The following is a 12,026-nucleotide window of genomic DNA, read 5'->3' as shown; positions in this document are numbered from 1 at the left end:
TATGCATGTGCATATAAGTATATATGTGTATATGTATATATGTATGTATAGGAATGTCTGTATATATATGTATATATGTATGTATGTATATATATATATATGTATGTGTATATGTGTATGTGTATGTATGCGTATATATGCGTGTATGTGTGTATGGATATATATGTATGTAGCCAATGACCATTTTCAGTGACATGTCTGCTTAAGGGTGTGAAAGTTGCTGGAAGGACTGAAAAGTCATCTTCAGGCACATAGACTTTCGGTGACGGAGGGAGTGGCACTCGTCTGATAAGACGTTGCAAACATTATGTATGTATGTATGTATGTATTATGTCAGGCCATGTCATATGCTACTGGTACCATGTAACCCAGTACTACCTGCCTCATGGTCGGGTCACCGGCGACTAAACTGGTTCCCCCACCAGACTTGTTTGGTGAGGAGGGTTGCTAGTCTCCCTGAAGGATTAAAAACAAAACCTTCCAAAGGGCGAATGAACTCTTTTTCTGGGTCAACGGCCAACTAGCACCGTGTATATTTGTGTGTGTGTATATGTGTATTGGGGTAGAGAGGGTTCCCGTAAGCCGTGGTGAAGGAAACCTTTCTATGAGAAGCAAATCTCTGATTTAAAAAACCATAAAGCGGAAGATCAGTACCCGCATTAAGCTGGTCTGCAGTTTAATTTGTTGCTGGCTATCTTGCTATTGCTTGTTGCTGGATCTCAACATTTTGAACCGAGAGAGAGACTTAGTTGTCGTACAAAGCTACGACTCTGTAACATCATATTTGTATAGATACTCCCTCAGGCATTTGGGCTCATGGATTTTAAATGTCTGAGGGAGTGGCACTCGTCTGACAAGACCTTGAAATCATCATGTATGCACCAGGTTGGTGAATATTTCGGAATTATAGGCAATCAATCACATAACCATTTAAGGAGTAGACTTTTTGTCGGTAAGCGTAGTAACCCCTTCTGTTTTATTTTTTATTAGAGCCGTGGAAGATTTTTTTTTATCCATCCTGTCTGAGATCCAAGGGGTTGAATGTTGATGGTAGGTTTTATTCCCAGTTTAGTTTGTCTGGAAACGATATTGCCTTCTTTCTCTCGTTTCATTGTTACACCTCCTACCAATCGCCTTATTATTTCGCACATTAACATAAGGTACCAGCAGAAACTTTCTTGATGTTCAGTGTTTTTGCTTTTTTTTTTTTTTTGCAAATCTCTTCATATTGTTAGTTTTATGTGTCTAATCTAGATTATTCTGTTGATAAAAAAGATTTATATGTGAATTGGTTTGTATACTTGTTCTCTCCATTATGAATTTATATTCCTTTGCTGTTTATATTCTCAAAATATTTCCCCATTCCTCGCTTCTCCAGTCTTGAATCTAATGGGTATCATTTTATTAGTCCCTCGAAAAAAGGAGAGTGGACCTGTAAATTCACCCACGTCCGTTCGCCTGTACGTACTTTTTCAATAACTACCCCTTGGAATTTTTTAAATTTTGCACAAACATTAAACATGATATGAGTAAAAATGTAACAGAACGGATTTTCCGGAAAACTCTGATTCCCCCTCTAGCCTTTCGGATTAAAATAGCTATAATTGACACTTTTGTGTCTAGTAAAGAAATTGATGTCTTGAATTTTTATAAAAAATTTTGAAAAGTTGTAACTAACTTATTTCTGTATAATTTTGTTGTTTATACTTCGCGATAACTTGCGGGTGTGTCACAGGGACCCTTTTAAGGCTAATAAAAACACTCCATTTTTGGGACTATTTTACCGTAATTAGCCAAAATGTTCTGTGTATGTCTATTTAGGAGTTTTGCATGGTGCTGAACTCAAATTTTAATATGTAAAGGCCTTAGGGACTTTTGGAGCTAAATTGGGAGGGGGACAAATGATGGACTTTCTCATTTCTTTTTTTTTTTTTTTTTGCATGGCGCAGAACTCAAATTTACATATGCTAAGGCCAACAACTGCACAGTTTATTCATTTCCACCAGGATTTGATGTGGCCTGAGGACTTTGGGATAAATGGGAGGATGTCAAATACTGAATTTAGTCATTTTTATGCCTCATTCACTGTGAACTCACGGGGGACCATGCATGCTTCACTTGTTTTGTTTTTTTTTTTCAAATCTCTTCCTAGTGTTACTTTTTGTGAGTCTAATCCAGATTCTTCCGCTAACAACAAAGATTTTTATGTGGATTGTTTTTGACCTCTAGTCCGCTACTTTTTGCATTTATATACGTTTGCCGTTTATATTCCCAAGAATTTCCCCATTTTCCGTTTCTCCAGTCTTGGGTCTAACGGGTATCATTTTATTTGTCTTTAATTGTCTTTCCTACATTCTACTTTCTATTTATTCTTTTTGTATGATTAACCCTCTGACAATGACTGATCGGTTATTGATGCTATAACCAGCAGTATTGATAAAGCATTTCAACTTCATCCACCAAGCTGAATCATTATATTTAATGGGTGTAATGCTCATCCTTCTGTTTAATTCCATCACTCTAATCACATATTCTTGCTGGTGAAATCTTCTTTTTATCTTTTCTCTGACTCATAAGTTGTCTAAAATCCTCACCTTCCCTACAAGTTTTCCTTATTATGACCAATAATCAACCACCCGTACGTGACCATTTTTTTTTACTTCTGTTCTTGAATCTTGTTCTTCTTTCTTTTCTTCTCTGTTGACTTCTTCTTATCAAGATATTGTTGATAATGAGATTGATTTCTCTGTTAGTTCATCAGAATTGATTGTTACTTTCAATATGAAAACATTTAACGTAGAGCTGAATGGAGTTGACCCCACAGCTTCCCATGTGGCGTTCTATGGAGTCCTGTTTAGTATGTTTCCAAATTATACTGCAAAGGTTACTGACTAGCTTCTTATTGGAATTGACATTTTCATTCCTCATCGTAAGCTGCAATCCAATCATCATTCTTCTCTATTGTTTTAATCCACCTGTATGTTTGCTATTGTCCATTGTAATCATAACGTCAATCAGTACCCTCTGGATTATTATATATATACAGTATCGGCCATAATATAAGGAACGGAAAAAATACAATTATTCATGTATATTTAAAAAATTAGTGCATGGATTTTTCTGAAATACTCAGAATAAACAAATAGAACCAATGTGTATAAACTAGTACCCAAAAAAAATTACGATTCAATATTGAGAAATATTTTAGTTTAAAATTATATCTGTGGATTTATCCTGGCCAAAAGTTAAGGAACGAAATAGAAAATTTATTTTTAAGAGACTAAACTTTACATAAAAATAGCTAGTTTTTAATATTGGAACTCCTGATAAGCACAACAAAGAAAATGGCGTCACCGACTCGCAAAACTCTGTCTCTCCAAAAAAAAAAAAAATAAATAAATAATTTTAGACAATTACAAAGAAAAGAAATAAATTTCAACAATTTCTAATATCGTTTGAAGATCAAAGAGTGCTGTTAATCGTGTGATAGCTCGATATAAGAATAAAAAATACATTAGAAGCATCCCCTAAGCCCAGCAGACCCCCTAAAACGTCTCAAAGAGAAGATAGGATTATGGTAAGGCAGGCTCTTAGTGACCGATTCAAATCCGCAACATCAATTTCTCGTGATTGAACAGACTGGGAAAATATATCTAGAAAAACTGTGTCTCGACGGTTAGCAGCTGCCGGATTGCATGGCAGGATACCAGTATCTAAACCCTTGATCTCCAAGAAGAACAAAAATAGCCGTTTGAAGTTTGCCCAGAAGCATGTCGTCTGGACTGATGAACAATGGGCTAAGGTTCACTTCAGCGATGAATTCAAGTTAAATTTGTTTGGATCTGATGGAAAGAAGCATGTACGGCGTAAAGCAGGTGAACGATTATCCTCCAAATGTGTTAAAAAGACACTTAAATTCGGAGGGGGGAGTGTAATGGTGTGGGATATGATATCCTCGGAAGGAGTTGGCCCTCTAGTTCGAATCTATGGTAGGGTTAATGCGGAGACTTATAAGAAGCTCCTTCGACAACATGTCATTGAGAGCTTACGCCTTTCACCTAATCAGCCAAGCATTTTTATGCAAGATAACGCCCCTTGCCATAAAGCTAAAAAAGTGATAAGTTACCTCGAGGAAGAAGAAATAGGAGTAATGGACTGGCCAGCGCAGAGTACGGATCTGAATCCGATGGAAAATTATTGGAAAATGATTGCAGAAAGAGCACAGACGAGGAATCCCAAAAATAGAAATCATTTGTGGGATTTATTGAAGGAAGAGTGGGAAAAGATAAATCCTGAATTTTGCAAGAAACTAATCCAGTCTTGTGGTCGAAGATGCAGTGAGGTCATAAAGAATAAAGGGATGTTCGCTAAATATTGAATGAGTTTATTTTTTTAAACATTTGCATTAAAAAAAAACAAAGTTTCTATTTCGTTCCTTAACTTTTGGCCAGAATAAATCCACAGATATAATTTAAAACTAAAATATTTCTCAATATTGAATCGCAATTTTATTTTTATTTTTTTTGTACTAGTTTATACACAGTGGTTCTATTTGTTTATTCTGAGTATTTCAGAAAAATCCATGATCTAATTTTTGAAATATACATGAATAATTGTAATTTTTTTTCCGTTCCTTATATTATGGCCGATACTGTATATATATATATATATATATATATATATATATATATATATATATATATATATATATATATAGAGAGAGAGAGAGAGAGAGAGAGAGAGAGAGACTTTTCTGAGAATTCCTGCGTATGAAGTTCAGGCAGCTTATTTGTCCAACATCCACAAAAATGATTTATATCTACTAGTTAAGTCTTTGTATAGCACAATCTATACTCTTGGAACTACTGCTAACCTCAGTCGGTGCAAATCATCGCTACAAGACCGAGTAGACAGAATTCATTTTGATCAGAATTTTTTTTTCCTTTTTCTAAACTGAGGATGCATCTCTTCCTGTTGTTTTTAAACGCGTCCTGGCTCTATACATACATCGCTCTGTATTCCCAAATTGTCACGCATCTTGTACTAGCCAGGTTCATCGTTGCTTAACTCCAATATGCACCCAAAAGCCTTGGAATATCACCACCATCAATTAATCAGTTCATTCCACCATCAGGTTTGATTAAACATCGTGCTTATTAAAAAATGAACGTAAACTAGTAAAACTTCATAAGAGAGATAAATTTTACTCTAGGTTTTTCTAAGAGGTTATCTATTACATTTGCAGAACATTGAATCACAAAACTTTAACACCCTCCTGTGAATTAGATGGATAAGAACATAACAATATGTAACACATTTTAAAAAGAAACACATTTCATCGTTAAAGGCAAACCAAAAAACAGTAAACGCAACGTATGTGGATAGGAAAATGTTAAAAGAGATTATATCAACAGCACAACTTCACCGATTAATTCACTGTAATTTCAAGGAGACGTACTTATAATAGTTGATGATGTCAGACACTTACTGTTCCTGTTTTTGACTGTTCACCTGAGAGAATCTAAAATACTTATTTTAAGTAAAAGAAACAATAGTAGAATATTAAAAAAGAAAACGGAAAAATATGTTAAAACCTAACATTTTTTACCGCTTATGAGAAATGAGCTTATTCGAGAATGAGGCAGGTTGTGTTTTCATTTAGAAATGAAAATAGAAGTGTAGTAAACTTTATTTGTCTAAATTTATTTCCAGTAATAAAAAGATGTGTGTTGTTAACCTTTCCATACGCAGACTGGTCTAATTTTTTGTTAATAAAAATCAAAATAATATTAACAGTTATAGATAATTTAAAACAATACGAACAAAGTGTTTTTAGTCGCGTGCAAGCAACTCTATAAATCACTCCGTCGGTCGGTCGGTCCGTCTGTCGGTCTGTCCGTAACACTTTTTTGCTTGGCCTTTTTGGTTCAGATCAAAGGTCTGTTGTTAATAGATGCTGTTCTTAGCTTTTTAAGCTTTTCTTGGCCTTTTGGCCAACATCAAAGTGTAGTATCTGTTCTTACTACATGCTGTACTTATTGTGATATAAAGTGGGGGATCACTTTTCTGTATGCATTTAATGTAAAATGATCACCCACTTTACAACCAGTTAGTCTCAAAGCCATTCAGATCATTCTCCAGATCATTAAAGTCGTTTTTGAAGGATTCCAGTAATTTTTTAAGCATTCAAGTCATTCTAAAGGTCATTCAATTCATCCTTAAGTTCATTAAAGTCATTCTAAGTCATTTAATTTTTATTTATTTAAGTCATTTCAGCCCATTTTTCGGTCATTTTAGTTTATCTTCAAGAATTTCATGTCAATCCTACATTCACGCATTCATTCATTACACGAGAGCACACGACTAATGACTATCGGCCTTGTTTAACCGTGACTTAAATTTATTGAAATTTCGACAATCTAACTGACAACTGAAAGAATGAGTAAGAATAGATCTGTATTTTAACGTCAATTATTTTTTTATGTTTTGAAAGACCGGACAAATTTTAAAACGAAACTAAAATTGGCCGCTGTCTAGAATGAGTTGTCTTTAAACTGAGTTATGAGAGAAAATAGTATAGTATTGGAACAAAGAAAAGAGTTTAGTGTTCATTCTATCTTGAAAATTTTACATTTAAAAGTAAAGAGAAACGTTAAATGCGTTTGAAACTATACAACAAAGAACGGAAGATTTAAATAAGGGCGATGTGAACAAAGTTGTTTAGGGTTTATAATGTAAAAGCTTAGGTAAAACTAAGATAAACTTATTTCATTGACATCTAATAGCTTCTCTAAAATCGCAGATGTGAAGGGTGGAATTTGTTAAGAGTAACAAGTAAATCATCAGCATTCAGTCAAGTATAGATTGTTTGACACTATTTACCATATTCATAAAATATACCGATTGTTTGAAATGCTACGTGTAACGATGTGCCCCGGGCCCAACATGTGGCAATAAAACAAAAGAAACGAAAAACTCGAATCAATGTCTTTATTGACGAAATCTTTTATATCTTGTATTTCCAACCACATATTTTTTTCTACATATTTAAACAGTTCATTTCTCCGTCTTCGGCCGCGTGTGACCTTCCGTCTCCTCTTGGACGTCACTCACGTGTCTCAAACATTTGCTTCTCCGAACAACGACTACGACTCGAACACTCCTCGAATCGCTTGCTTCTTCTAACACGTCTCGAACGCGCGCTACTCTGGACACGTGTGCCCTTTTTTTATCTACGCTGTTACGTGACATCTAATAACCGGCTTATTTGCACATGACTGCTGCTATGTTAGCGTCAACGGCTCTGTAAAATATGCATGTTGAAAAGAATATTACAAAACGAATGAAACAGAACGTGATAAGAAGTTATGTGCTCAATCATGTGCAGCAATTCTCTGGAGAGAGTATGCAAAATGTATTCGCTCGAATAGATATAAAATAAAGTATATGAGCACATACATAATCAAGAGCAAAATAAATTAACACATGAACTTGCCGATTTGAATGTTTATTTCAACTTACTGCACTTTGTGTTAATTATGTTTGTTCTTTTTAGTTTGTCTATTTGATTATTCCCCTTGGGCATTTTTATGCGCTTACATTCCGGCTGTTATTTAGCCTTTAAACCTGTTTCCCATAAATAATATACTATTACTATGACGCAACGTTAGCCGGGATATAATTAGAGACCATATTCCAACATTCATAATAATTTGTTCATCTTTAAGGAGATTCTTCTTGCACACGCACACACACACACACACACACACACACACACACACACATATATATATATATGACTACTTAATTTACTCACATAAAATCAATATACGAAAGTACAAATTTATGCGTAAACTTTAAGTACACTTCAAAAGTGCTCAATACGTAGGTAGAGCTAGTTAGTAAGTTATGAAATATATATGGCGATTAAGCTACACTGAATATTTCACGTTTCATCCACTCTATGACTCTTCAGGCTGAAGAGTCCTTGAGTGGATGAAAGCGGAATATTCAGTGTAGCTTAATCGCCATATATATTTTATAACTTACAATATATATATATATATATATATATATATATATATATATATATATATATATATATATATATATATACACGCACTGCGTGCCAAATTATTAACGAGATAATATTTTTTTACCAGTTTCAGAAACTTGCCCGTAGTTTCGTATCAAAAGATTAGGAAACGTTGGTAATGCTGGTAAATTTTTGTACTGTTCCGCGCAATGTAAACAACTTGCCATCGTAATTGCTTAATCCATGGTATTTGAGGTGTGTCAAATTATTAGCAAGGCAGTTTGTATCGTCAATAATATGGACCGTAAAGTTGGTTTGAAAAGTTCTGGGAAGCGTACTATTACAGAAGAACTAGCAAAAGGTAAAAGTACCCTCGAAATATCGAAAATGATAGGAAGATACTTCAAACTGTAAAGAACTTTGTCAAGGACCCTACAAAGATACGTAAGACAGCTGATAAAGGTAATCGCGGATGAAGAGCGTGTTACTCTTGATGGCCTAGATGATCATGATTGAACCTGATGGCTGGAGCAAAGGATGTCCTAGATGGCCGACATCTTCATCAGCATTTAAGGCGCCAACAAGATGGTAGTACGGTAAGGATTTGGGCTTGGATTATTGGAGGTACTTTAGTTAGCTCATGGAGAGTCCCAGAAGGCGTAAAAATGACGTCAAATGCTTACATAGCTTTTCTGCAGAAGCACTTTGAACCATGGCTGAAGAAGCAAAGGTTGACGTTCAGAAGAACCATTATTTTATGCAGGATAATGCTCCCTCGCATACAGCAAACAAAGCAAAGAGTATTTGCAACAACTGGGGGTTTCTGGGTTACGGAAGATGGAGTGGCCTGCGAATTCACCAGATTTTAACACAATTGAGAACTTTTTGAGCGTCGTGAAGCGACGTCACTATGGAAGTGGACGCCAATTTAAGAGCAAAAATGAGTTGTGGGATGTTCTCCAAGAGATATTGCAAGGAATAACTGTTGACGAAATTTCAAATTTGACTAATTCTGTGGACCAATGCCTTTTACAAGTCACTCATAAAAAGGATCGCATATATCCTACTAATTCTGTCAACATAGAAATTTCTATGTAGTTATTGTGTTCTAAGCATTTTCCCTAGTTCATTTAATGTTTGAAAATTATTTCAATGAACAGGTTATGAGTATATTGTGTTTTTTTCTCAACCTCGTTAATAACTTGACACACTGAAAACAACAGATATTCCTATCTTCTGCCATAGTTTCGCTAATACTGCTTTAAATACTTTTATTTTCTGAGTGGAGTAGCTGAACATATTGTAAGCACTTTCTCAACGTCTCAGGGATTTGTATTCACTCGTTTCTTCAAGTAAATATTAATAATAATTTTATACGCAGTATATATATATATATATATATATATATATATATATATATATATATATATATATATATATATATACAAGTTAGAAACGAATTTAATCCAAGGCATGAAAATTGTTAAACAAAATGTTTTTCCTATAGGCTTTAAAAATAAAGGTACGGGATTCAATTTGAAATTTATTTTTCTTATAAGTGCATTTTTATAAATTTTACAAAGTAAGATATAAAAATTTAATACCTTACTTTGTAAAATTTATAAAAGTGCACTTTGAAGATAAATAAATTTCAAATTGAATCTCGTACTTTAATTTTTAAAGCCTATAGTAAAAACACATCTTGTTTAATAATTTTCATGCCTTGGATGAAATGCTTTTCTAACTTGTATCGTATCTTTTCAAGATTATATTTTATTTAATTTATCAATTTGGATTTTTTAAAAAATGAATGTGGTTATAAAAACTCTCCTACTCTCTATTTCAGTTTTTATTTCTCCTCACACCCCAACTATTTTTTGCAACTCCCTCTTTGTCATACATGTCTGAATAATGAGAAAATCTGAATTTTTTAACAAAAACTTTAAAATAACTTTTTTAGATTAATCTTTTTAAACTTCTTTCAGAATAGAAATTTTTTACAATTTAATAAGGAACATATTTAATATAGGTTTCGTTAAAAATATTCAGTAGATAACGTGAAAAATAGAGATAAAAATTTCAAAAGGACTATATAACTAGTTACGCTCAATAGTAGTCCTCGCCAGCCAAAGTCTTTGTTATTGTTATTCTATTATTATTATTATTATTTAAAACATTTTGTGTCCTGCTCTTTCGCGCGAGGACTAATATATATATATATATATATATATATATATATATATATATATATATGTAAGTATATATGGTTAATGTTGTGTTCAACGTGGCATAAGCGTTGTTTAAATTTTAAAATAAAGTAAATGTGTACGCTTGAAGCCTAATTACAACCCGAAGATTTTGTAAAAAAAATTCTATTTGTTTAAGATAATTTATAATTTCAACGCAATACGCCTTCTTCCAAAATATTTTTTCTATGCCATGTTTTAATTAACAGGAAATATGTAGTAGTAAAAATCCGTGTGTTCATTTTAATGTCCAGAGGATTACATTTGGTGCGCTTGGTTTGAAATAGTAAAAATTATGTTCTCGGTGATACAAGCTTTTTAAAAATAAATAAACATTTAATTGTTTAAGGTTACTTATCATATTATATAAGCACTTTATTTGTGTTTACATAAATAGCAATATTTGCTACACAGTCACGAGCATATTTTGGTCATCTAGTTGCTAAACTGTACAGCTTATAAAAAAGCTAAGTATGCAATGAAAATAGTAGGTCTTATTTGTCAGAGGGAGTTAATATTAGAAGTTTCAATCCATTGTAGTTAAAATAAGATTCGGTTGAATGCAAATAAGATCCAATATAGTGCGGATTTGAGCCTGTGTTGGGATATAGAAATGAATGGGGAAAGATCAGCATAGAGGTAACAGAAGACTGGGAAGAATAGTATTCGTAAGTGTGCGTGATGGCCGCCTTAATCTGAAGCATAATAGTGTGTATAGGTTTAATCATTAGGGAAATGTTCATTTGACATATATATGCTAAAAGGTTGGTTGGTTGTTTTTGTTTTACGGCATATCAACACTTTTCAGGTTATTTTATGCCGAATTGAAGAACAATTTTTTAGTAGAGTATATTTGTTGTTTTTTTAAGTCGGTTTCTATTTAACCCATAGTTGGGATCCTTACAGATACTACCACTCCGGGTCAGAGTGGACCTGGGAGCAATGGCAATTAAAGGTTGGCTCCACACTCCCCAAAGCCCGCAAGCTGAGGCCTCACCATCAGATATAGTTTAAGGTCATATTCAGGACCATAAATGAATTTTAGTCATTATAAAGTATTCGTAAACTTAATCAGTTACATACTCCTCCCTCGTTGGTTCTTTATGACTTCATATACTGATCCCACAAAAATACACATTTTTACTTAAATCTCCAGAAAATATAATATTAGCTAATTTTAGTACTACGCCATCTTCGTCAGCACCACTTCGGAAAAGTATTCCATATGACTATCCCCATTTAGCATAGATATGGCAAATCCACATTCATTAAACCGATACACACTAATATGTTTAAGATTAAGGGCGAACATCACACACGAAAACTATTCTTTCTAGTCTTCTAATCTCTCTATATCGATTATTAACCGTCCATATTTTCCCATTCATCTTTATATCTCAAGACAGACTCAAATCCGTAACAGCTACAAGGATTTGTGAGGGGATCTATCACCAATTTCAAATCTACTGGGACGTGTGTCCCCAGGTCAGCATTAGCAGCATACAAAAGCTCCCTAATAACCCCATTACTAACAAATATTTTGGCTTGGAATCTTCGGAGGTTAAACTACTTTCCAGACATGTTTCAGCTGCTAATCCAGCCTAGGAGCCTTATTCAAGTTTATCTGTTTTACGCAGCCAATTGTTTCCACGAGAATTGGTTCAGCATCATATTCCGGACGACACGAACACTGGCGGATACTTTCTATTGAAGCAACATAAACATTGGATGGGTTGTAAAATACA

General features: G+C 33.8%; 1 pseudogene; it reads left to right on the top strand.

The window, feature by feature from the left end:
• The first annotated feature begins 5,973 nt into the window (after positions 1–5,973).
• Positions 5,974–6,196, top strand: LOC145298105 (U2 spliceosomal RNA; annotated as a pseudogene).
• The last annotated feature ends 5,830 nt before the right edge of the window (positions 6,197–12,026 follow it).

The sequence above is a fragment of the Euprymna scolopes genome, chromosome 18, assembly GCF_053919585.1.
Source record: "Euprymna scolopes isolate OS-2025 chromosome 18, ASM5391958v1, whole genome shotgun sequence".
Classification (NCBI taxonomy): Eukaryota; Metazoa; Mollusca; class Cephalopoda; order Sepiida; family Sepiolidae; genus Euprymna; species Euprymna scolopes.
Note: the sequence above shows the minus strand (reverse complement) of the source record. Positions and strands in the feature narration are given on the sequence as shown.